General features: G+C 57.0%; 1 protein-coding gene across 1 annotated transcript in view; it reads left to right on the top strand.

Annotated features, from left to right (window-relative positions):
• Positions 1–4657: 4657 nt before the first annotated feature.
• The window catches only part of Kcnab2 (potassium voltage-gated channel subfamily A regulatory beta subunit 2), an 84991-nt gene continuing 66336 nt past the window's right edge, over positions 4658–23312 (top strand). Inside the window, exon 1 of the mRNA XM_076863417.2 lies at positions 4658–4744. The gene's annotated coding sequence lies outside the window, so the exon portion shown is untranslated. The remainder of the gene's footprint in view (positions 4745–23312) is intronic.

Here is a 23312-nt window from a genome sequence, read left to right as displayed (position 1 = left end):
CCAGGACACGCTGGGCAATGTAGAAACACCCTGTCTTAAAAAACGAAAATTAAAATTAATAAGAGGTGGGTGCAGTGGTGCACACCTGTAATCCCAGTGGCTCAGGAGGCTGAGGCAGGAGGATCCTAAGTCCAAAGCCAGCCTCATCAAAAGCAAGGCGCTAAGCAACTCAGTGAGACCCTGTCTCTAAATAAAATACAAAAAAGGGCTGAGGATGTGGCTCAGTGGTCAAGTGCCCCGAGTTCAATACCTGGTACCAAAAGAAAAAAAAAGAACAAAGTAGGAGCACCTGATGTCATTGGAGCCCTGGCTTAACAGCTCCCTAAAACCAGTCACCCCAGGACAGTTGAGCTATGAACAAAGTCTCTTGCTACCAAAGCCAATCTGGAATGGGTTTCAAGTGTCGCCAGCTTCTGAGGGGCCTGGCTAGTGCTCCCCGCCCTTCCAGCCAGGCAGGATCCCACCTTCTCCTGATGTCCTTCAGCTGACCCAGAATCAAGAGTCGCGCCTTGGCAAGAGGCTGGATTCCGACACTGAGACACCAAGCAGAAGGAAAAGCAGTGGGCTTAGCCTTCTGAGAACGCAGCTCCCCAAGTGTGATCCTGGGGCACGAGTTCACAGGATCTTCCTAACACCCAGCTGTCCCTGGTCACTTTCCCCAGGCTGACATCTGTGTTGACGGAGCAAAGGCAACTAGGGTTCAGCTGCAAGGCCCAGTATCACCCACATGTGGCACCAGACTCTGTCCTCATGGAGTCTGTCCCCACACAGGAAAACACCAGCTTCACTAGAGAACGTTCCTGCAGGAGCTGGGAGGTTATTAATGTGTCACACCTTGACAGTTGGCGTATACGTCAAGATTCAATGGCAAAATGAGAAATCCACGGGAAGTGTTTCTGCTGCAGACTAAGGCCCTGGTCATCCCAGGGGAGGCCCTGCAGGGTTGGGCAGCCAGCCCAGCTTGCTTTTTCTATTCATTGACACATTTTACTAAAAACAATGAGAGTAGAGCTAAGGTTATTCAGACTTGGATACCTGCGGACACTTTCTCTAAAGAAGTGAGCCTGACACTTCAGGGAAAATAGTGGCAATGAAAATGGAATTTTCAAGCAAAACAGAACTGAGCACATTTGTACCCTGCACCACAAGGCTGAAAGCTTCACACTTAAGACTTTCCTGAAGAGGAGAGAATAGGAACAAATGTGACCTTCAGAACTGTACAGTTACACATGGCAGTATTTGGAAGATCTGCAACACTTAGTCAACCAGTATCTTCTAAGCGAACGATCATGGTGGAAGCAGGGTGAGATCTGAGGAGGGCAGGGCCAGAAGCCAAGAAATGCAGCGGCCTCAGGAGCTGGTAAAGGCCAGGCTCTTCCCCACCCTGAGCCTCAGAAGGGATCAGCCCAGGGACGCCTTACCTTAGCTAGTGAGGCTGATTTCGGGCTGCTAACTTCCAGAACTGAGAATAAAGGTTGTTTCAAGCCTCTGAATTTGTGGTACTATGTGACAGCAGGCACAAGAGATTCACACAAAAGCCCACAACCAAAAGCAAAAGATGCCACCAACGCCAACTCAAGAGCCACCTGCTTTGCCAGGACCTCCTGGATGCTCCCTGGCTGGCCCTCGGCTCATATGGCCCCTGCACGTCACCTGTCTTGCACTGACTGCTCCCAGGCCAGCTCCTTGCAGGAGGGAGCCTGTTCCTCCCACATCCTTGGCACCCCAGCAGAGCACAGTTAACATTCACAACCAAAATCAAACAGCTTCAGGGAAGGTGACCTTTGTGCTTTTTTTTTTTTTTTTTCCTGGAAAAATGCTGTTTTCTGGTTGCCTTCTTTCCTGAAATGGAGGTGGGCACTCGTTCACATGCACGCCTGATGGAGAGGAAGGCACTCCTGACGCGGGCTCCAGAGGGCCCAGTCACCTCACTTGCATCTCCTCTCTTCCTTGGTGACAGCAGGGACAGTGCCACACGTGGTAGCCACTATTAAAGAGCATGCAAAGTGCCAGCCACCCACACGGGAGACTGCCTTACCCTCACCGCCCCTACTGCCCCACGCCCAGGCTGGGAGAGGGAGCGCACCCTGAGAGGACTTGTGCCCACGTGGCTAAAGCTGGGTGGGGGAGGCAGGACAGCAACAGTCTAAGGGACATGTGCTACATGGGACCCCTGAGAGGAGGAACCTAGGCAGCAGGCAGCTCTCACTTCCCCTCTCCCACTTGGCCACCTCCTCAGAGAACACCTGTCTTCACTTCCACCTGCTCTCAACAGACTCTACAGGAAAGTCACTGCACACATCAGAGCTGCACACAAGACTGTGAGGTCAGCACTGGGTCCCCAGCAGGAATCTTTTAGTGATTAAATAGAAATGTCCTGGGAAAAGGCAGAGGGCCACTGGGGCCAGATGAACACGAGAAAGAGAAAACCGGGAGGGTTCCATCCTGAATCCAAGTGCCCCGCGAACATTTCCACATCTATTATTCCAACTGTAAGATAAGTACTCTCGTTATCCCTAGTATAAAAATGAAGAGATTGAGACTGTAGAGGTTAAATGGCCAGCCTAAAGCCACACGACTAGTGATGCCCACCCCAAAGTCATTATAGTCAGGCCACCCCCCACCCCCGCCCATCAGGAAGTCAGGAGAAGCCAAGGGGCCCAGGGTGCAGAGACTAGTCTTTCCAACATCAGGAAAGACCCCCACCCACCTGGCCTGTTTCCAATCTACAAAACTGAGGCTGTGGAGTCTTTTGAAGTTTGTGGCTATTCGATGAGTAATTACCAAGCGCCTACTGTGTTCCAAACCAAGAACAGTCAATGGTCCTGTTAAGGCTTAGATACGAGGTGTCCCCAAGAGCTTACAAGAAAGTTCAGAGGTGAAGTGATTGGTTGTGAGAGCCTTAACCTATCTGCATTAATCCAAGTGAATGGATTAACTGGTTGGATGGAAACCACAGGAAGGCAGGGTGTGGCTGGAGGAGGTGGGTCACTGGGGGCATGCTTTTGGGGTGCCTGTTTTGTTCCTGGTGAGAGCTCTGCTTCCTGGTTGCCATGTCCTGAGCTGCTTTCCTCCTCCACATCCTTCCCTCATGATGTTCTGCCTCACCTCCAACCCAGAGCTATGGAGTTGGCCATATTGACTGAGACCTAGGACACCAAAGGGCCAAATAAACTTTTCCTTCTCTAAAATTGTTCTTGTCGGGTGTTTTGGTCACAGTGGCAAAAAAGCTGACTAAAACAGGTGCTGTTTCAGAGAATCTAAAATCCTGTGGGGGAGAATGACAAGCAGTCAGAGGCGTGAGGCGCGCATCTCAGGAGAGTGACCAGAACCAGGCAGGCTAGGCTCCAGTTCCTCCAGCAGCAGTCCCAGGGGCAGGGAGGGGCCCAGGCTCCGTGCAGAGACCCGAAGGCCAGAGATGCAGGCGCCCCGGAAGCTCTGGGGAGGACAGGTCTGACCCGGGGCTGCTGGCGGTCCCCCTTCACACGGTCCTCAGCACCGCGGATCGTCCCCACGGGACGCGCAGTAGAGCAAGGCGAGACAGGTCGCCGCGGAGCGCGCAGGACGGAGAGGCCCCAAGAAGCCGCCCAGGCCGACCGTGTCGGAACCGGGGTTGGTACAGAGACCCTCCCTGCCGCACTGCACCAGCGGGAGTCCCACTTTCTCCGCAGACTTCCATGTGAGCCTCGCGCACCACCCAGGCGGACACCCGCCCGGCGGCGGCGGGCGGGCGGCAGGTCTGAACCGGTAGGCGGGGCCCCGGCGGCGCGCGCTCGGGGCGGGGCAGGGCCAGGGCCTGGCGGGCGCAACGCGGGCCGCAGGGGCCAGGCCCAGGGATGGACGCGCGCGGGCTAGGCCGCGGGACACAGAGGCGGACTGCGGTGCGCACCGGCCCGAGGAAGGGCAGGGCCGGAGAGAGAGCCCCGAGCAGCCCCGAGGAGCCGGGAGGAGCCCTCGGCGCCTAACGGCGCCCGGGCCGCACCAACTGTCAAGGCCAGGGGGAGGGTGAGACCGACGCGGGCTAGGACCCGCCAGGAGCTCCGCCTCCGCGCCCCCGCAAGCACTGGGCCTCCACGTTGGGGCCGGGCTCAGCCCCTCACCGCGAGGCGCGGAGGCCTGGCCGGCTCTGCGGCCACCCGTGACTCCAGGCCTCGTCCAGCCTCCCCCGCGGCGCCAGCCCACTTGGTTCCGCCCGCCTCGGGCAGCGTTACCTAGGAGACGGGCCAGCCACAGCCACGCCGAGGGCCACCGGGCCCACGCTTTCAGGAAATTCCCGCACCACGGACCAGGAGGTCCGGCGGCCGGTGCCCAGCGAAGCCGCAGGCCTCGCCAGTCCATGCACCAGCCGAGGGACGCGCCCGATCCCGCGGCCACCCGCAAGGAGCCCAAGTCTGCAACGCGCCGCGTACTCAGAACCCGCCTCGCGTCACTTTTGTCGTCAGGCCCGCGGAGCCAATCAGAACCCAAATTGCGAGCTCCGCTCTGCAGACACTAGCCAGTTAGCGTGGGGATGGGCCCGTCCTGATTTGCATGGACGACGACCCTCAGCGAATGGGAATGTGACTGGCGTGAACAACAACCAATGAGATTCTGTCAGGGGCGTGGCCGCGGGCGTCCCACGAGGTGAAGATGCTGCGGGCGGAACCTGCCGAAGCGAGCGGGATTCGGGGGAGCTAAAGTCGCAGGGGCAGGGCGGGAAGGAAGATCCGGAGCGGGGCACGGGATCCGGAGCTGGAGCCCCCAGGTGAGTGCAGGGGGAGACCCCGGCCGGCCGAGCTTTTCAAGGACTTGCGCCAGGAGGGTGGCGGCGAGCACCGTGGTCCCTCTCCATCTCCTCTCTCCCGGCCCTACGTCCCTGCCCCCGCGTCGTTCTCACCTCCTTTCCAGCCTCCTCACCTCCTTCCCCATCATCTCCCTTCCCCCATTCCATCCTCTCTTTGCTTCCCTGTCATCCGCCTGACCTTTCAGCTGGCATCCCCGACCCCAGCCCCAAACTTCATCCCTCTTCTGCATCCCGGTCTCAGCCCCTTCCCGTTCCGCAGCCTCACCTCCCGCTACGTTCCATCCTTCCTATCCCTTCTCTCGGCTTCTGCGCAGCCCGATGAGAGCCTTCCTAGTTCTGAACCTCCCCATCTCTATCCTTGTTGCTCTTCAGGGCAAATCCTTCGTCCTCGCTGCCTGCCCCTGTCTCTCCTGTCCCTTGACCCCATCCTTTCACCTATTCTGCTCCCAGCCCATTCAATCTCTTCTCTCTCGGACGCTCTCTCTCTCTCCACTTGCCCTGGTCCGCAGGACCTTGACACTCCCTTTCTGCACCAGTTCCTTTGGCTATGTGAGTCTGCACTCCTCCACTTCATCCTTAGGTCCCTACTCTCATTAGCAGCTTTTCCCCCTGTCCAGGCCCTTCCAGGAGAAGGCACCAAGCACTTTTCCATCTCCCTACCTGCTGCTGCCCCTGCAGGATGCAGAGCCTCCACTGCTGCACAGCTTCCTACTGCAATATCAGCAGCCTTTGTACCTGCCCACCTGCCCACCCTCCCATCTAGGCACCTCCTGCTCACTCTTCCTGGCATTTGTCTTGGGGGGCTGCTGCCAAGGGGCTACACTTTGCCTAAAGCATCCTGGGGTGGCTCCGGGTGGGGAGTCCCCATGCACCCTTTCCTGTCTTCCTGGCCACCATCTCCCTCCCCTCCCCACCCCCACTTTCCTGCTCAGGCTCACTTTGTGATTCAGCATTTTTGGGATTGGTAACTTTCTTTGCTTCCTGAAATGATGGGGACCTGGTTGAAGGCAGGTGGTCTGGGCTCTGAGGTTTAACAGGGCCAACTTAGAAACCAGATTCAATCTGCCTGGTTGAGAGAGGGACTGGAGATGGGACCCACCAGCGGGGGTTGCCTTTTCCTCCCCTTCCATTTGTCTGCCCTGTGTGTTGAACTGGATCCAAGGGGAGATGACATAAGTAATAGCTCCTGGGGAAATGGGCTGTGAGCATTTATGGAAATTAATACATCCACATCCCAGGAGCAAGAACACCAAGTTCAGGCCACAGCTGTCCCTCTGTCTGTCGCTTCAGGATTTCTTCCTTCTCTGCAACTTCTCCTCCCCCTCAAAAAATGCCAGCCCCCCTTCTAATGCCAAGAGCAGCTCCCACTCTGCTCATGAAGCTGCAGTCAGGCCCTGCTGTGCAAGCTTTAGGGAATTGTGTGTGGAGAGTTGCATCTGTCCACCTGATTCGCACTTGGCAGACTTGTCTGCTGCAGAGCCCAGGCTCATAGGCAGCTCCTGGGATCATGGCCCTGCGCTTTCACAAAGTGGGCTCCTCAGAGTGCACTGACTCCCCAGGTCCTGTCCATCAGGCCCAAGGTGCAGCCTTGCCAAGAAACACTGTCCAGGTACATACTGGCCCCAGTGGCACTGACAGGGCTTGCTCTGCTGCACATCCTTGCCTCAAAAGCAGCCTGGGGGAGACTTTCCTTATAAAACAGATACATCTTATTCTCTTTGCTACACCAGTCAACAAATAAATGCCTTGTGGGCACGGATCAGGACCCAGGGGCTGTGCCAAACAACGGGGTAGAGGAGTGTCATGAAAAAGCCTGAAACCTTTTTCACGCGTAAGTGTTCAAAACCCTTGCAGGTCTGAATATGGAGCCTAGACTGCAGGAAGCATGCACAGCACTGGCTGCCCACAGGAGATGGGCAGGTGGGACACAGGCATGGTGCTGGTGAGCAGGAGGGCAGAGAACTCTGAGGGCTGGCCAGCTCAGGAGGGCTTCCATACACTGGGCTGTCTCCTCGTTCTGTCCTTTCCTTTTTCAATCTTCTAAACCCAAGTGATTCAGGAGGAAAGGAGTGGCAGAGTTTGATTGGCAGTTTCCAGTGAGGGTGTGGAGGGAGGGGCTCCTGGTGTTTGTTGGTGCTCTTCATGGCAACTGGGCAAACAGAGTCTGCGTCAAGGGAAGGAGTACTCCTAGATGCTTGGGGACCATGTTTCCGTTTCTGGGGACCCTGGCCAGAAGCAGTGTATGTTTGATCCTTGGCTAAATTCTCAGTGATCTTTACATCGCCAAAGGCCCCAAAGTAAAAGCCTTTTCCCACAACCCCTGAATAAGGAGGCAAAACAGCAGGCAGCACTGGGGAAGGGCTGACTCTGAAGGTGTCCAGGGCCAGAGACCCCACTCCTTCCTTCAACCCCCCTCCTAAGCAGCCAGGAGGCCCCACCCTTAGGGGTGAAGACCCTAAAGCTGCAAGGGTCTTAGCCAACCAACAGCCAATGAGCTCTTGTCTCAGAGGAGTAAGTGGAACCTAGAGAGCAGCTGCTTCCCCAAGGTCACACAGAGGCCACAATGGAGTTGGGTTAAACTCTGTGCTTCCCACTTATTTAGGCCCAATTCACCACCAGGGCTGCCCAAGCTGGAGGAAGCCAGCTCCCCAGAGATGACCACCTGCCCTTTGGGAAGGCCTCTGTCAAGGTGTTGCTGACATTCATGGAAAAGCCAGTGTCCTCTGGTGTGTCCATGTCCCTGGAGGGACTGTTAGGAGCAGGGGAGGTGCCACTCACCCTAGAGAGTTCTCAGGGACTCCAGTCCTGCCTGACCTGGGAGGTCACCTCCCAAGTACACTGTTGTTCATGACTGTCACAGAGATGGCCATGTACTTAGAAAGGAGGTGGGAAGCCAAGGCCCTGGGTAGGCTGGAGGGGAGAGGGGACTCCCCACAGTGGACTTGTACTTCCCCTCTGGGCCTGGTGTAACCCTGCCTAGGGCAACTGAGGCACAGGGTGGCCGCAAGCCTCCCAGCTAGCAAAGAAACCTTGAACCTGTCCTTCCATGCCAGGACTCTGTGGCAGTGATCCCTCTGCCTTCCAGCCACGCTGTAGCAGATGGCAAAGATCCTCACCTCTGTGTGGGTGAGTCTCCCTGGACGCTCAGGAGTCAGGATTCAGTCCCAGGCCTCAAGGGATATGGAAACTCCTTCCTCGTGAAATGGAAGGTTCAAAAATGTTCTTCGCTCAGTGACCCACCACGCTCCTCTGCCCATCTTCAGAGTGTATCTGTGAAGAGATGGGTCCTTGGTGCCACTGAGAGAGGCTCTGACTCAGCCAGTGCTGAGGAGGGAAAGGGAACAGGCCTCCCCTCGGAGAGGAGACACCCTTGAAGGGGACCTCACACCCTGGTCTTCCTCCGGCCACTCTCCGTTGGCTTGAGGCTTCCCATCTGGTCAGGGATTGGCAGATGGGAGTTCCTGCCCGGGTGGACCTGAGCAACTGCAGCTCTTCCCACCCTTCCCCGTACCTTGGGAAGCTCAGACAAGAGGCACTTCTGTTCCTCTTCCCACACGGCACGGGGAGAGCTCTGACCCAGCCCAGCCTGGGTCCTGCCGCCAGCCTTCGCCTGGTTCCTGATCCCCATCCCACCCTGCTAGTCAGGGTCTCAGGAGTGGCCTCTGCCAGTGACCCTGTGGTTAGCCCCAAGGCCTGGGGATGCAAAATGTGTGGTTGGGTGTGTCACGTGTCCCAGAGCCAGGCCCCTCCCTGTCTCACCTGCTTCTCTGGCACTTGCTTGAGTCCCTCTGCACACACCAGCACCTGCAGGTGGGCTGTCTTGAGGCCATGCCATTTGCAGATCAAGTCGAATTGGGAAAAGGAGAAAAGATGGAGAAAGGGTGGGGACCCCCTCCTACACTTCCCACTTGATCTCCAGACCAGTTAAAAGGACCTTCCTCACTGATCTTGCTGAGTGGCTGAAATCCGTCACCCCCCTCAGCAGCTAAAAGCCGGATGTCTCGGTCTATGTTCTGTGGCTATAACAAGACACCTGAGGCCAGGTGATTTTAAAAACTCACAGTTCTGGAGGCTCAGGGGGCCAAGAGCACAGGGCCAGCACCTGGCGAGGACCTTCCTGCTGCACTGCAACATGGTGGCAGGCATCAGATGACAGCATGACAAGCCTATGTCAGCTTAGTCCTCTCTGCTTTATAACCCGCCAGCCCTGCCATGGGGCCCCACCATCACAACCCCATCTAATCCTAATTACCTCCCAAGGCCCCACCTGTAAAACCCATCAACATATGATTTGGGGAATTAAGTTTCTAGTGCCTGAAACTTGGGGGACATATTGAAACCCCGGCACCAGGCTCATGTTCCTTTCCAGATCCCTGCACCAGATTCAAGGCAAACCAGCAGGCCACCCATCACATAGGTGACCTCCCCACTTCCTGGGTCCTGTACACTCAGGAGTCTTGTCCATGGGGTCCTCTATCACCAGCCTTGGGCCTTTGTCCCAGTGGAGAGTTCGTCCTTGTTATCAGGGCAGACTCACCACTGTGCCCTCTAAGCCACTTGGTTTCCTTCTCCTGCCTCCCTTTATCTGCATTGGAGGCCCCTGACACAGAGCAGGATGGTAAATGTCAGCTGCTCCACTTCCAGGAAGAGACTAAGCCCCAACCACAGCCCTACCTGGAGCCCAACCGAGCCCCAGGAAACCCAGAGCACAGGAGCTTGGGTTTCCTGCTGAGTCAGTTCATGAACCCACTCCAGACCTCTCAGAGCTGCTACCTGGTCCTGGGAGGAACCCTGGAGACTCCAGCCCAGCTGCCTGCACCCAGGGTAGAAAGGAGGGGTAAAGGGGAGAAGAAAGTAGGCAAGAGCCCATCCCTGGACAGAGGGTCATGCCTTGCCCTGGCTTCAGGCCTGGGGGGCCCACGAGCCTGCTGGCTTCGGTGTGCACACTGGACTGTCTGATCCCAGCAGCTCAAGGGCACAAGGGGGCCACTAGCCCACGGCTCTCCCTCCCATAGATGTATTGTCCTCTTCCGTCCCTGGACAGCTTCATGATCTTTCAGAGCGAGCTCAGACCCTGAGGTCCCAGCCCTGGGTGGAAGGTCTAGCGCCCGCCCTGGAGCTCAGCCATTCTGAGCTCTCATGGTAGCAGGGGCTCTGGAAGTGGTGTCTGTGCCACCCCTTACAGATGTCGGAGAGTCAGAAGTAACTAGGACGCATGGACACGGAGATTCTAATGAGTGCATTCATTATAAAATAAACTTAAAACCTGTAAACCTCACGATGATGGGTAAAGGCCTACAGGAGACATGTGAGGGCTGACGGTGAGCCAGACCCCCAGCTCTAGCTTCTGGGGGCAAGAGCCAGGAAAGGCCAGCTGTAACCACATTAATGGGGAAGGAGAGATAGGTGGCAGCCATTTGATGTACACCTTATGATGGACAGAGCTGGGAGGGGTCCCTGCAGGAACCCCCAGCTGGGCCCTGGCCAGAGGCCCACTAAGGGCAGAACATGACCCTGGGTGAAAAGGATGAATGGAAAGGACGGTGTGGAGGCCAGAGCCCCCGTGGAGCAGGACAGTGATGGGACGGGGAGGGAGAGGGAGCCCCAGAGGCTCCCAGGCTGTTCTCAGGGGGTCCAGTGGGTTGCACAGATGGAAAAAAGCAGGGCAGGCAGAAAGAGAGACCCCCAGATGGCAAGCACCATGCTGGGTCCTGCGCTTGCCTATTGTGCCCATAGGCATTGAGAAGGGAGGGCTAGGGCTCACATGAAAGGTGGGACCTGGGGCGACTGCCAGTTATCCCTGGGTCACAACCCTGACAGTGGACAGGGTCACCTGGGGCTCAGTGTCCAGAGAGAAGAGTGTGCAAGACAGTGCAGGGAGTGGGTGTGGGTGCCAAGTCTGAAGGGGAAGTAAAGATCCAGGAGGAGGCACACCGGCTTATTCTGGAGCCCAGGAGGAGGGAGACCCTGGGGCTGGGACAGGGTCTGCCCTGGAGGAGGCAGTCTGCACTGAGAGGGGAGCAAAGCCAGCCCCCAGGAGTGACGAGTGAAGGGCCTTGTCCTGTGTGTCCCATTCAGAGACAGGCCCTGACAGGCAACATGACCTTCCAGAGCTGGTACTCAGGGAGACAGAGCCAAAGCCAGAGGTCACTCTGCTGCCTGAACGGCCTTGAGAAAAGTGCCAGAGAAGGAAAGATGAGGAAGAGCCGCCCCCAGCCCCAGCCCCCCAACACCCCCCTGCCTGCCCTCTGTCGGTTCTCTCTTCCGTGCATTATTCTGTTTCCTGCCCTTATGGAGGACACTTCTGGGGACACTCATGAACTGTCGGGCCCCAGCTCAGCCTCCAGTGCTCTGCACAGTGCATCCTCAGAGCAGTGAGAACAGGCCGAGTCATCGTGCCCATCAGCCCCGCAGGGCCCAGCACTGGACAGCCCCCAGAAGGTCCTGGGCAGCTGGGCAGGCTCATCATTCACAGTTCCTTGTGACCCAGATTCAGGGGTTCCAAGACTACACTTTGAGAACACTTCCTGGCTATTTTGGTCTGTTGGTGAACTTTCCCGCCTCTGCTTCTTAAAGCGGCGCACGGAAAACGCTCTTTGATGGTTGAAAGCTCCGGCAAGAAGAGCTTCGGATTTCTTTAATTCTGAGGAACGTGTGGAGCCCACGTTCCACTGGAATGACCTGCTAGCTTTTGTCAGCCTTAAATCTAAAATTGTGCGTTTATCCCAGTGTGTGCTCAGGGAGAGGCTATTGTTAGCTCCCCAGGCCCCTTGGAATGAGGCTTATTCAGGGATGCAGACTCCCGAATGCTTGTCCGCTATGAGAAGCCAGAGCTGTGTGCAAGAGCAGACCCTTGTCACCGTGTGCGTACCCAGACCCTGTCTGACTCTGTGTGTCCTCTTGGCCCTCACTGTGTGCCCCCCGCTGCACCCCACCTGTGCCCCATGTTCTGTGAAGACACCTCCTGTGGCACCCCTCCCTGCTCCCTGCTCTGCCACCTCTGATCCTGCTCCTCACCCCCAGGGGGTATTGTCTTTCCCTGGCAATAAATACATGGTATTTTTAGTCACCCGGGCCAGGAGGTATTCAGGTGTCACGGACAGGAGGCCCAGAGCCATCCTTCCCCTCTGCCCCGCAAAGGACACTGGGCGCCTGGAGCAGGATGCGCAGAGCCCAGCTCAAACTCAGCATCGCCCTTTCCTCGGGCACACAGCTGTGCTTCGCTCCTCACCAGAGGACCGCAGGCCTCCTTGTTTACATCCCGCTCATTGGCCAGCAGCAGTGCTCAGGGGACATCAGCTGTCCTGTGTTGGGCACCTTGGGGACTCGGGTGCTGCTGTGCTTTCTCCTCATGCTGAAAGATAGGTTTGGGAAAAGCCACTTGGAGCCTGTGGGCCAGCTTCGGGGGCATGGACCCCCACCCTCCTGGGGCATACAACAGTTGTCAAGAAGGGCCCGGAAAAACAGCAAGGCTCCCCACAGAACGGCCTGTTCAGATGAGGCCGAGGCTGGCCACAGGCAGGCTGTCGTCTTCCGCCCCCTGCTCATGGACCACAGACAGGCGCGGGTGAGCTTGCTGCGCCAGGCTGTGGCGGTGGAGAAGGGGACTATGGTCCACAGCACAGAGGTGCCCCGGGCCACCACAGAAGCATCTGCAGTCTGGTGGGCATGACACAACAGCGTCCACGCAGCACGGTCAGGAAAGGGGGAGTGAGAGGGAGCCAGGCCTGAAACCAGGAGTGAGAGGTGGCCTTGAGGCAAGGAGAGCTGGGCACGAAGGGAAGAGGAGTAGCGAGTGGTGTCGGCACTGTGGAGGAAAGGTCTTGGGGCCTGGGCATCTTTGGAAGATGGGCAACCTCCCCTGTGGCTGTACTGGGTCACTCACCCTGCATGGGTGGGGTGGAGGAGTTGACCAGGTCCCCCTCCTCAAGGCCCCAAGTCTCCCTGTGCCACCCTCAGGGAACTCTAGGCTGCCCATGATGCCCATCATCTTCTAAACATGCACACAGAGCCCTGTGCCCCACTGGGCACTCACCCATGGGCAGAAGGTTCTGGCAAAGTCCACTGGGTGCTGCTGGGAAGATGCTGAGGAGAGGGTTTCTCCCCACCCTTCAGCAGCTGGTAGCCATGGCAACCATGGGGAGCCGCTGGAGTGGCCCAGCCACCTGCTGGGCCGTGTGGGTGCCTGGCTGGGCCCCAGGGTATTTCACATGGTTCCCTGGGGAGCAGCAGTAGGGGGAGCCCTGGGCCAGGGGTCCTTCCCTCCAGCCCCTGGAAGGGACAAGAGGGCACCTGTCCCCAGGCTCAGAATCTCTGGTCCCTAATGCAGCCCATTATCCAGCTTATTCTGTTGGGTGCTGCAGGGCTGGGTCCTGAGCTCCTGCAGCCAGCACCCCCAGGAGGGTCCCTTCAGGCTCTTCATGTCTGCAAAGCTTGTAACCCAGCCCCTTTGTTTCAGGGAGGTGGAAACCGAGGCTGGGGAAAACCCATACTTGGTCTCAGCATCCCCTAAGTCTCAAGGAGCTTTCCCCATAGCAGTGATTTCTGCGGATGTTCAGCCCCTCCCAGATGGTGAATTCCATGAGGATGGGTCATGCCTGTCCCTGTCCCACATCACCCCCAAGGATCAGGGCAGAAATCAGTCCCATACCAGATCCCTCCAGACCCTGCTCCATGCCCCATCCTTCAACCCCAGCTCCCCATTTCAAACCAGGCGGTCTGGGGTACATCCTCCAGGGGACCGTCATACTGATAATGATTTTTATCAGCAAAAGGCAGCCTGCCGTGAATGCATGCAAATCCACACTCTCCCCACTCCTCCCCCATCAAGCCAAGTGAACATTCACTGGACCCAGGCTGATTCCACAGACTTAAAAGTGCCCAGGCCCTTTGAGCCATTGCACTCACCTCCTAGGACTGCTCTTGGTGCCCATGTGTGGTTGGTTGGTTGCTTGCTTGCTTGCTCAGTCAGTAGGTTGGCTGGCTGATTTTGTGGTGCCTAGGATCAAACCCAGGACTCATGCATGCTAGGCAAGTGCTCTTCCTCAGAGCTTTATTTTGGGGTGCTGGGATTGGACCCAGAGCCTTGTGCCTGCTGGGCAAGCACTCTACCACTGAGCTATAGCCACAGCCCTCTGTGCCCATGTGTCAAGGTCCAGGACTCCAAGCTGCAGAGAGCTGAAGACCACAGTTCCTACTGTCTGCTCAGGGAACAAGGAAAGCTGCAGCTGCCCCTGCCCTCTCACCTCCCCTCTGATTGCTCCACCCCCAGGAGCTGGCTTGTAATGCATCCGCTGCCTCAAGCACAGGCTTCCTAGGACCAGGGAGAAGCCTTCAGAATCCTCAGAAGTACTAGATGGTCCTGGCCTGCCTAAGGTTGACCACACCACTGAGGGACCCTCCCCAAGGTACCTCCCCAACCCAGCGCCTGAATACCAGGCAATGCCCAAGGTAGGACAGAGGTAGCCACAGCCTCTGGGGGCTGGCACCCAGCCAGACATGGCAGGAGGCAGGACATGCCTCTAGGCTGAAGGTGACCAAAGCCAAGTTTGGGACCAACGTGCCAAGGCAGCCCCAGTCCTACAGCTGCCCTCCTACCCTGAGGGGCATAGGCTGTCTGCCTCCTGGAGTCTGGATGGATGAGCTCCTTCTCCTGGCCTCTTGGTGTTCCCACACAACAGGTTCAGCCCTGGGTGCTGCCCAGCCAGAAAGGAGGAAGCGGCTCTGATTTACAACTGAGGCACTTAATTATGTGCAGCTGATTCCTTTGAACTGCAGAAGCCTTCCCAAGGGGTCCAGATCCGGGGTTCCCAAGAGCAAAGAAGGTTGAGGCCCTAAGAGCAGAAGTCCAGGCCTCCAGGCCTGGATGGGGGTGCTGGACTGCTGACAGCATTTGCCCTTGCTGCAGGAAGTGAATCGGGTGTGTCTGACTCTGGGAGGTGCTCAGGACAAGATGGCAATAATGATCGCTGTCCATGGTTACTCTCGTTGACAATGGGCCCTCGTTGCGGGTTAACTCTCCTCTCCGTGGGGTACCCCACTTCATATCTTATGTTCCTTTCCTCTAAATTCTCCAGCTGCCTCAGAGAGGGTGCCGACCCTCTCTGCTTCACAGGTGAGAACAGGTCCTAGATCTTGCCTGAGGTCCCGAAGCTAGCAATGGGCAGAGCTAGAATGGGACCATGGTGGACTCTTGTACCAGTCCTAAACCACCAAGTCCTAGACCACCCTGTTAATGAGGCAAGTGCTCCCCTGACCTTGCTCCTGGGCCAGGTCACCAGGAAGCAAGCAAGGGGGAGCACAGGAAGGTGCGGCCCGGCCCCCAGCTGGCCCTGCTTGCTCTAGCTGCAAGCACTCCCATGGTATCTCCCCTACCCCACCCTGGCCATCTTTCTTTCCCTGTTTTTAGGCATACAGATGCTCCACAAGAAAGAGGACATCGGCATTTGTATACAATGAATCAAATGTATTCTACTGCCACATGTAATTAATTGGAAAAAAAAATTTAAAAAAAGAGAGAGAAAGAAAGGGGCCATTAAGGCAGAGGTCAGGGGCTGGAGTTGTGGCTCAGCGGTAGAGCGCTCACCTAGCATGCGTGAGGCGCTGGATTCAATCCTCAGCACCACATAAAAATAAATAAATAAAATAAAGGTATGGTGTCCCACTACAATTAAAAACAAAAATTAAAAAAAAAAAAAAAAGAGATCATAGGAGAGGCCCTTCCCCTCACCTGTCAGCCTCAGAAACACCTGGGTGCCCTCCACCTCCGCACTACGCAGTGGCCCAAGGACTTTCCCAAACGGGGAGACCCTAGGAGGGGACGCCTGCTAAACATTTTTTCATCTTTTCACTCTTCCAAGCGAGGCTGCCATGAACGCTCCTGAGCGTCTCACCTCACTTCCTCGCTTGACCTGGTGGGATGAAGCTGTGTAAGTGGGGTTCCCTGTGCCCCAGAACCCGCCCCTCCGTGGAGCAGCCTCAGTGCGGCCTCACCAGCATTGAAAGACGCATTTCCCTGTAGTTGGTGGTTGCGAAGGCGCCGGGCCTGATGCTTTTCTTTTGCGGATCTTTTTACTCAGCGGAGGCTTTAATGGATGTGGTGGGTAAAGCTGGCTTTCAGATTGCTGGTGTGCCGCATGGGCACGATATTAATCTTTCATGCCTCTGTCCTGTCACGTGGTGATGGGCCAGTAATCCTCTTTGAAGCCCTTTGTTATCTATTCTTACCCTTCCCCCCACGTGAGGCCGGGAGCAGAGGGCGGGAGCAGAGGCCCACGCAGGGTGACTTGCCCGTGAGAAGGTGCCTTCGGTGCTGCCTTCCATCATGCTAGGGCCAGAGGGCTGTCGAGGAGAGATGGGTACACGGCAGTACCCCGTTACCTGTGGTCCCCTTCCTGAGGTCGCAGACACCCTCAATCAAACTTGGTCTGAAAATATCAAATGGAAGTTGCCAGAAATGAACAATTCATAAGGTTGAAGTGGCTTCTATTACATCGCATTGTAATTGTCTTATTTTACCATTAGTTACTGTGGTCATCTCCTCCTGTGCCCAGTTTGTAAATTAAACCTGATTATAGGCAGGAGTGCAGGAGAAAGCATGGCTGGCACAAGGTTCAGTCCTGTCAGGCTTCCAGGCATTCTCTGGCCGTCTTGGAAGGCATGCCCTGTGGACAAGGGGGCCCTGCCCTCTCAGTTTCCTGGTGCCACAAATGGCTAAGCTCAAAATAGCCCCATTCATTCTCTGGCAGTTCAGGAGGACAGAAGTGCCACATGGCCATGTGGGCAGGGCAGGGACCTTCTGTTTCTGGAGGCTGCCACAGCCCTTGGTGCCCCTCGTCCACCTCAGGCTCCACTTCCATGTCACTGCCTCTTGTCAGGACCTGGTTGTTGGACATGGAGCCACCACAGAGCAGGATGATCTCATCACAGGATTCTTACCTTAAACATCTGCAAAAGCCCTTTTGCCAAATAAGGTCACCTTCACAGGCACCAGGGCTTGGACGTACCCAAGGACACATTTCAACCTACTACAGCAGGGTTTCTGATTCCTACCCCCTCTGGTAGTTTCTACTCCCTCCGGAAGTTTCCATGGCTCTCTTTCTAATGTGGTGGCTCTTCCTCCTTGACAGGGATTGGATACCAGGTGTCACTGGCCAAAGAGTGAGGGTGGTGAAGGTGGAACGGCAGGACATGGGCATCCAGCAGGCTCATGCTGGGTCACCACCCATACAAAGCCAGCCATGGGGCCTGGAGCTGGGACTAAGCACCAGGAGTTGGATCCAGGGTGGGTCTCCTGGTAGGTTTGGAAGGCAGGACTCCCTCCTGGTTCAGAGAGCTCAGCAGCCCGGGGAGGCAACAAGAAGACCAGGCCTGCCCCTTGCAGGGGGCAGTGGTGGGGGGTCACTGGAAGGAGGAAGGCCCAGGTGCATACGGACATAGCACCCCACTAGGAGCAGGTGGGGTTCTCAACCTGTGGCCCTGTTTCCAGGATGCAGGCCTGTGCTGCCCCCTAGAGGGGACAGATGTGTACCCTAAACTTGAGGAAGGCCTCTGTCTGGGCATCCCCTAGTAAATAGGGTGGCACGATGCACAAGAGGCAGAGTCTTGAGACATGCTACTGGGCCACACCTTTCTTCTACGCTTCCAACTCCCCTCTGAGAAGGGAGTCAAGGCCTTTGCCCCCCTTTTCTTCCAGAGGCGGTGACTGAGGTCCCCCTACTGCACCTGCCCAGTAATGAGAGCTCTTGAGTGAACACGGTCCTCAAGGGTGAGCTCAGGCTGGCATGAGATGCGGCTCGGCCGTGAGCAGCCAGCCCTGTTCTCTACCAGGACAGTGCTAAGCCCAGCAAGGTGCCTGGACACACTGACCAGTGTCCGGTACACAGCCACCTAGAGGTAGGCGCCATCACCACAGCCAATGCAGCAGACCCCCTGATGCTGCCAGAAGCTCAGGTCATCTGAGTGCAATGCAGCAGCTGCCACTTTGCCTGCAGGATCCCCTGCCCCGTTGCTACATATGGGTTCTCTCCTCAGGTGTGGGTTTGTCCAGAGCTTCAGAGGGGGAGAGGCCCCAAGCATTCAGGGGGGCAGGGGGACAAGGCCACATGGCCCAGGGGACTGCTTGGTTGCAGAGGAGGCCAACATGGCCACCCACGTAAAGTGACTCTCCCTCCAAAAGTGCCCATCTCGGAAATACCAGGATGCCAGCTTCTCCCTCCTGCCCCCACCCTAGGGTGCAAGCAGTTAAGACCCACCCTGTCTGCCCGGGAAGACAGGCAGCAGCTGACAGCGGTTCCACCCATCCTCCATCCCTTGGTCTGCGGGGGCTGGACATCCCCCAGCCTCCCTTCCCTGCTGAGTCAGGCTCTGGGCTCAGCACTGCCTGGGACGGTTCTTATTTCCTCCCCACCCCCATCTGGGTTTTTCCTGCTTTGGCTCACTTAGGCTCTCCATCTGGCCAGAGGAGGAGGCTCAGCATTTTCTTTATCCCCCGCTATGGTGGATGCACCAGAAGGCATGGGAGGACCCAGGCTCTGCAGCCGTTGCCTGTGCACCCTGCTGCTCTCACCCTTGCAAGGGGCACAGTATGTCCGCTGGGTCCCCCAACCCAACCACCTTCCCTCCCTCATCGATTATCTGGTGGGATATGGAGGTTCTGTCTCTGATGCTGCAGCCAGGTAGACACCACTGTGAAGTGGGGCAGGAGGTGCTGCAGCCGTGGCAGCAGGGTCCCCTCCATCCAGTGAGGCTGCAGGTGCCAGCAGAGTCTCCTGGGTTTGCTTATCCCCCCACCCCGAGGGAGCTGGCAAGTGGGGGGCAGGGGTGCTGCCTCACAAGTAACCCCACTGTGGCACCGGGGGCAAGGGAGTCCTGGAGGTGGCCATCAACCCTGCAGGTGACTTTTACCTGATGTGAAGGGCAGGGCTTGGATTTCACAGAGAGGCAATGAACCAAGTCCTCTTGCACTGTGTCCCCCTCACCCTGCTAGTGGCCTGTTTGCTCCCAAGGACAGGACACCCTGGACCCTCTACCCATCCTCTCTGAGAATCTTTCAGGACAAGACCTGCTGCCCCCAACCTCAGAGGGGCTGAGAACTGCTCTTGGTGTCCTCAGGACCTCGAGGGCTGTGCAAAGGAAGTGGCAGCCTGAGGAGTGGCTCTCCTGTCCTGAGCGCTGTCCCTGCCCGCCAGCCCCAGGCATCTCAATGTGCCTTGAACCGCGTCTGCCCCCCAGCCAGGCAGAGGGGCTGCCCCTCTGCAGGAGAGTCAGGCGTGGGGCCACCTGGAGAAGGTGTCCTGTGACTGTGGCCTGGGCCCCAGAAGGAGGCCCTGGGCAGCCCTGCCCCATTCCTCAGAGAGTAGCCACAGTGAGAGCCACGAAGGCAAGACACAGGCACGCCAGGGGGACAAAAGCTAGAGCATCCATGGTGAGCTCCACCCTGGCCAGCATGCTGAGATGGGCCTTGCCTAGACATTCGTGAGATGAGTCTGAGGCTCGCCAGATGGCCTTGCGGGGCTGGGCACCCCACCCTCCGTGGAGTCCTGGTCCTCGAACGTCACCCGTCCTCTGGAGCACCTGCTTTTCCGAGTAGCAGGTGGCTTCCCAGGACCCACTATGCCTTGAGGTTCAGCCCCTTCCATAGGCAGGAAGCACAGAGTTGGCACTGGCCTGAGGTGAAGGGCTGGGTATGCAGGGAGAGCCCTTCCACGGCACCACTGCTAGATGATCAGGCACCAGCTTGGCTGGTGGTGCATTTGCACACGCGTGTGTTCGTGTGTGTGTGCAGATGCCCATCTGTGGTCAGATGCAGCCCCCAACTTGGAACCCCCACCCCCACAGGCTTCTAGGCAGGACTGCCCCAGAACATGCTGTCCTGCCTGGGTTCTGGTCTCTCCCTTGATTCTCTTGGTCAACTTCCTATAATGGTGGAACTCCGGCACTCCTTCACAGAAAAGGGACATAAGTTTAGTTTTAAGAAAAACAATGGCGAATGACCTGGAATCTGCTCTCTGCCCCACGGTCCCACCGTGCAGGCTCCACGCCTTCCGGGATGGCTGGGAATGGGGTCTCGAGGGCCATGGGAGATCATGGAGCCTGCTCTGGCACCCGGTTGCTCGCCCTCTCTCTGTCACTCTGTCTCTGATCCTCTTCCTCCATCTCTCTATCTCCATCTGCCTTTGGCAAGTATTTCTTACACTTCAATCATTGGCCTTTCCTCTTGTGATTTGGGTCATAGGTACACACCACCAATCCTATTTCTTAGTTTATATTTTCCTTTTAGTCATTGATACTTCTTTTTTTGTTTTAACCCAGGCATGCTTAACCACTGAGCCACATCCCCAGCTCTTTGTATTTTAAACAGGCCTCAGTAAGCTGCCGAGTCTGGCTTTGAACTTGCAATTCTCCTACCTCAGCCTCCCCAGTCCCTGGGTTTACAGGCATGGGCCACCATGCCTGGCTACACTTAAATCATTATTTTGAAATGAAATTTTCAGTCCCTGCAATAGAGGAAAAACCCAGCATTACTAATCATCCTTAAAAGGTTAACTGGAAAAGTAGGTGATACTGCCTGCCAGGCCAGTCTCAGTGGGACCCGGGGTGCACCAGGCACGCTCAGAGAACCCCTGCCTGGGGAGTGCCATAAGTCACCAGCCATTCTCCAGGAATTCAGTTGTAGGCTACCTGCTAATCACCTCCAGTCAGCCCCAGTTCCCTTAGTCCACAGGTGGAATACCTGGTCAAAGGTTAGGGGCGGGTCAAGGGCAAGCTGGGGAAGAGGTGCTTGCCAGAGATGGAGCAGCCCATGATGGGAAGGTCAGCCCCATACCCCCCTAGTTGGGGAGAGGTTTTCCTGGGAATCCAGGTGCCCAGGGGCTAAGCTAGCATTCTAGTGTCCAGAGACATAGAGAGCGTTCTCCAGAGATTGCCATGGAAGTCCAGGGGAAATGGCGAGTGGTTCATTGAGAGTGTTGGTTTGCAGTCGGGCAGAGGACTTTCCCGGCCCTTTGCTCCTCAGGATTGCCTATCTTTGGGCAAGCCTTCCAGAAGATGCAGGTAGATGAGGTGTAGGAGGTAGAAAGCTCCTCCCTGCTGATGCCCACCCTAGGGACCACTTTGAGTAGTATGGGGTGACCCATTCAGACCTGGGTGTGGCCACTGCAGCAGACTCTGGGCTGGTTAGAGGTAGAGGTGCAGGTGGTGGAGAAGGAGGTATGGGGTGGGGATGGTAGTGTAGGAGGTGGAGATGGTGGAGGTGGTGTTGATGGAGATGGAGATGGTGGAGGTGGTGATGGTGGAGGTGAAGGTGGTGGAGGTGGTGATGGTGGAGATGGAGATGGTGGAGGTGGTGATGATGGAGGTGAAGATGGTGGAGGTGGTGATGGTGGAGATGGAGATGGTGGAGGTGGTGATGATGGAGGTGAAGATGGTGGAGGTGGTGATGGTGGAGGTGAAGATGGTGGAGGTGGTGATGGTAGAGATGATGATGGTGGAGGAGGTGGTAGGGTGGAGGCGGAGATGGTGGAGGCGGTGACAGTGGAGGTGGAAATGGTGGAGGTGGTGATGGTGGAGGAGGTGGTAGGGTGGAGGCGGAGATGGTGGAGGTGGTGATAGTGGAGGTGGTGATGGTGGAGGTGGAGATGGAGGAGGTGGTGATGGTGGAGGAGGTGGTAGGATGGAGGTGGTGATAGTGGAGGTGGAAATGGTGGAGGTGGTGATGGTGGAGGTGGAAATGGTGGAGGTGGAGATGGAGGAGGTGGTGATGGTGGAGGAGGTGGTAGGATGGAGGTGGTGATAGTGGAGGTGGAAATGGTGGAGGTGGTGATGGTGGAGGTGGAAATGGTGGAGGTGGAGATGGTGGAGGTGGTGATGGTGGAAGAGGTGGTAGGGTGGAGGCGGTGATGGTGGAGGTGGAGATGGTGATGACGGTGATGGTGGAGGTGGAGATGGTGGAGGCAAAGATGGTGGAGGTGGAGAGGGTGGTGGTGGAAATGGTGGTGGTAGAGGTGTGTCTGCATGTATTTACATTTGTACGTATGTCCACGCACGTGCCATGAGATGCCCGGCTCTTCACACGTGCTTCCTGCACCAGCATCATGCTGAGGTGACGGGGGAGGGCTGCAGACCTGACAGAGACTGTCGAGTTGAATCTTAGCCTGAGAACCCAGGAGCCTGTGTGGCCACAGCGTTGCCAAGAAAGCCCTTGGAGGGTTCTGCAGGACGCCCTCGGCCTCCCTAGGAGGAGCAGCCGGAACACGACCTCCCACCGCTCCACTTCCCTCCACTCTGCGCTTCGGCCTCACTGGAGTCTGTCACCTGTAAGCCAAAAGCTGCTCGTCCAGAGCAGGCTGGCACACCCGTGCGCCTTCAGCAAAGGCAGTCTGGGCACCAACAAGCTGTCAGGCCCTGTCCTGGGCACCAGGGGCTAGCAGGAAATGGGACAGACCCTGGTGCCACCATCCTCTGGGGCTCACATCTGGTGAGGGACAGTCACATGAGCAGCCTTCACAGACAGGTATGCCTTTGGCAGAAAAAACACAATGTCGTAATGGATGGAGCTCTCCAGTTTGGCCTCTCTGGAGAGGTGACAAGGAAGAACATCCAGAACGAAGGAGCTGCACCTGCAAAGGCCCTGGGGCACAGGGGCCCCAGAGGATCCCGAGGACACCCACAGCCTACACACCCAGGACTTGTCCAACAAGCACCTCAGGCTGCACACCGCCACTGCGAGCTTTGTCTGGGAAGCTGACAGTTCAACCTGGGGCCACCCTGTACTCTTGTCTTCTCTCATACGCTGCATAGACCCACCAGCCGCCTCTGAGGCCCCAGCATCTCAAATTCATCAGCCCCTGGTCACCTCCACCCCCTCCATCTGACCCAGGCAGCCCCAGCTCAAGGCGGATTGCACTGGTCTCCTCACGAGGACCGCCCTCTTGTTTGTCCCTGGACTTCTCTGCTGGTGAGGGCACAGGACATTTAGAGGATAGACCCCCAGAACTGCCACTCACAGGTGACAGGGCAGGCTCACAGTTGTCCTCTGTGGCTAAGGATGACAAAGAAAGCCTTGCAGGATTTGGAAGCAAGACTTAAGGCGTGAGTGCATATGAAGCCCTTACCCAAGGTCTCCCTGGGGCCACCCGGTCACCAAAGCTCTGACACTGATCCCTGCATAGTGACACTACCCAGGTGGTGTCAGGGCTGTCCTTTAGCTCCCCTACCATGGCACTAGGCACTTGGAACTCAGAGGGCCCTTCCTGGATGTCCTGGACCCCAGCCATTCAGTATGGGGTCCAATATGGGGCGTGGTCCCTGAAACCCAGCCTTTACCCCAGGATCAGACTAATCACCACACCCAAAAGAGCGAGGCCGCATCCCTGTCCTGCAGAGGGCAGGCCAGTGTCAGACAGAGCTGAGGCCTGGAGCAGAGGCCAGGTGGCCCCTCCTCAGCCCAGCTCTCCAGGTGCTCATCTGCACTCACATAGGAGGTAACCCAGGCGGGGTTTAAAACACTGTGTTCATTTAATTCAGCACG

Source organism: Callospermophilus lateralis, chromosome 7 (genome assembly GCF_048772815.1).
Source record: "Callospermophilus lateralis isolate mCalLat2 chromosome 7, mCalLat2.hap1, whole genome shotgun sequence".
Classification (NCBI taxonomy): Eukaryota; Metazoa; Chordata; class Mammalia; order Rodentia; family Sciuridae; genus Callospermophilus; species Callospermophilus lateralis.
This window is presented reverse-complemented; position numbering and strand designations above follow the sequence as displayed.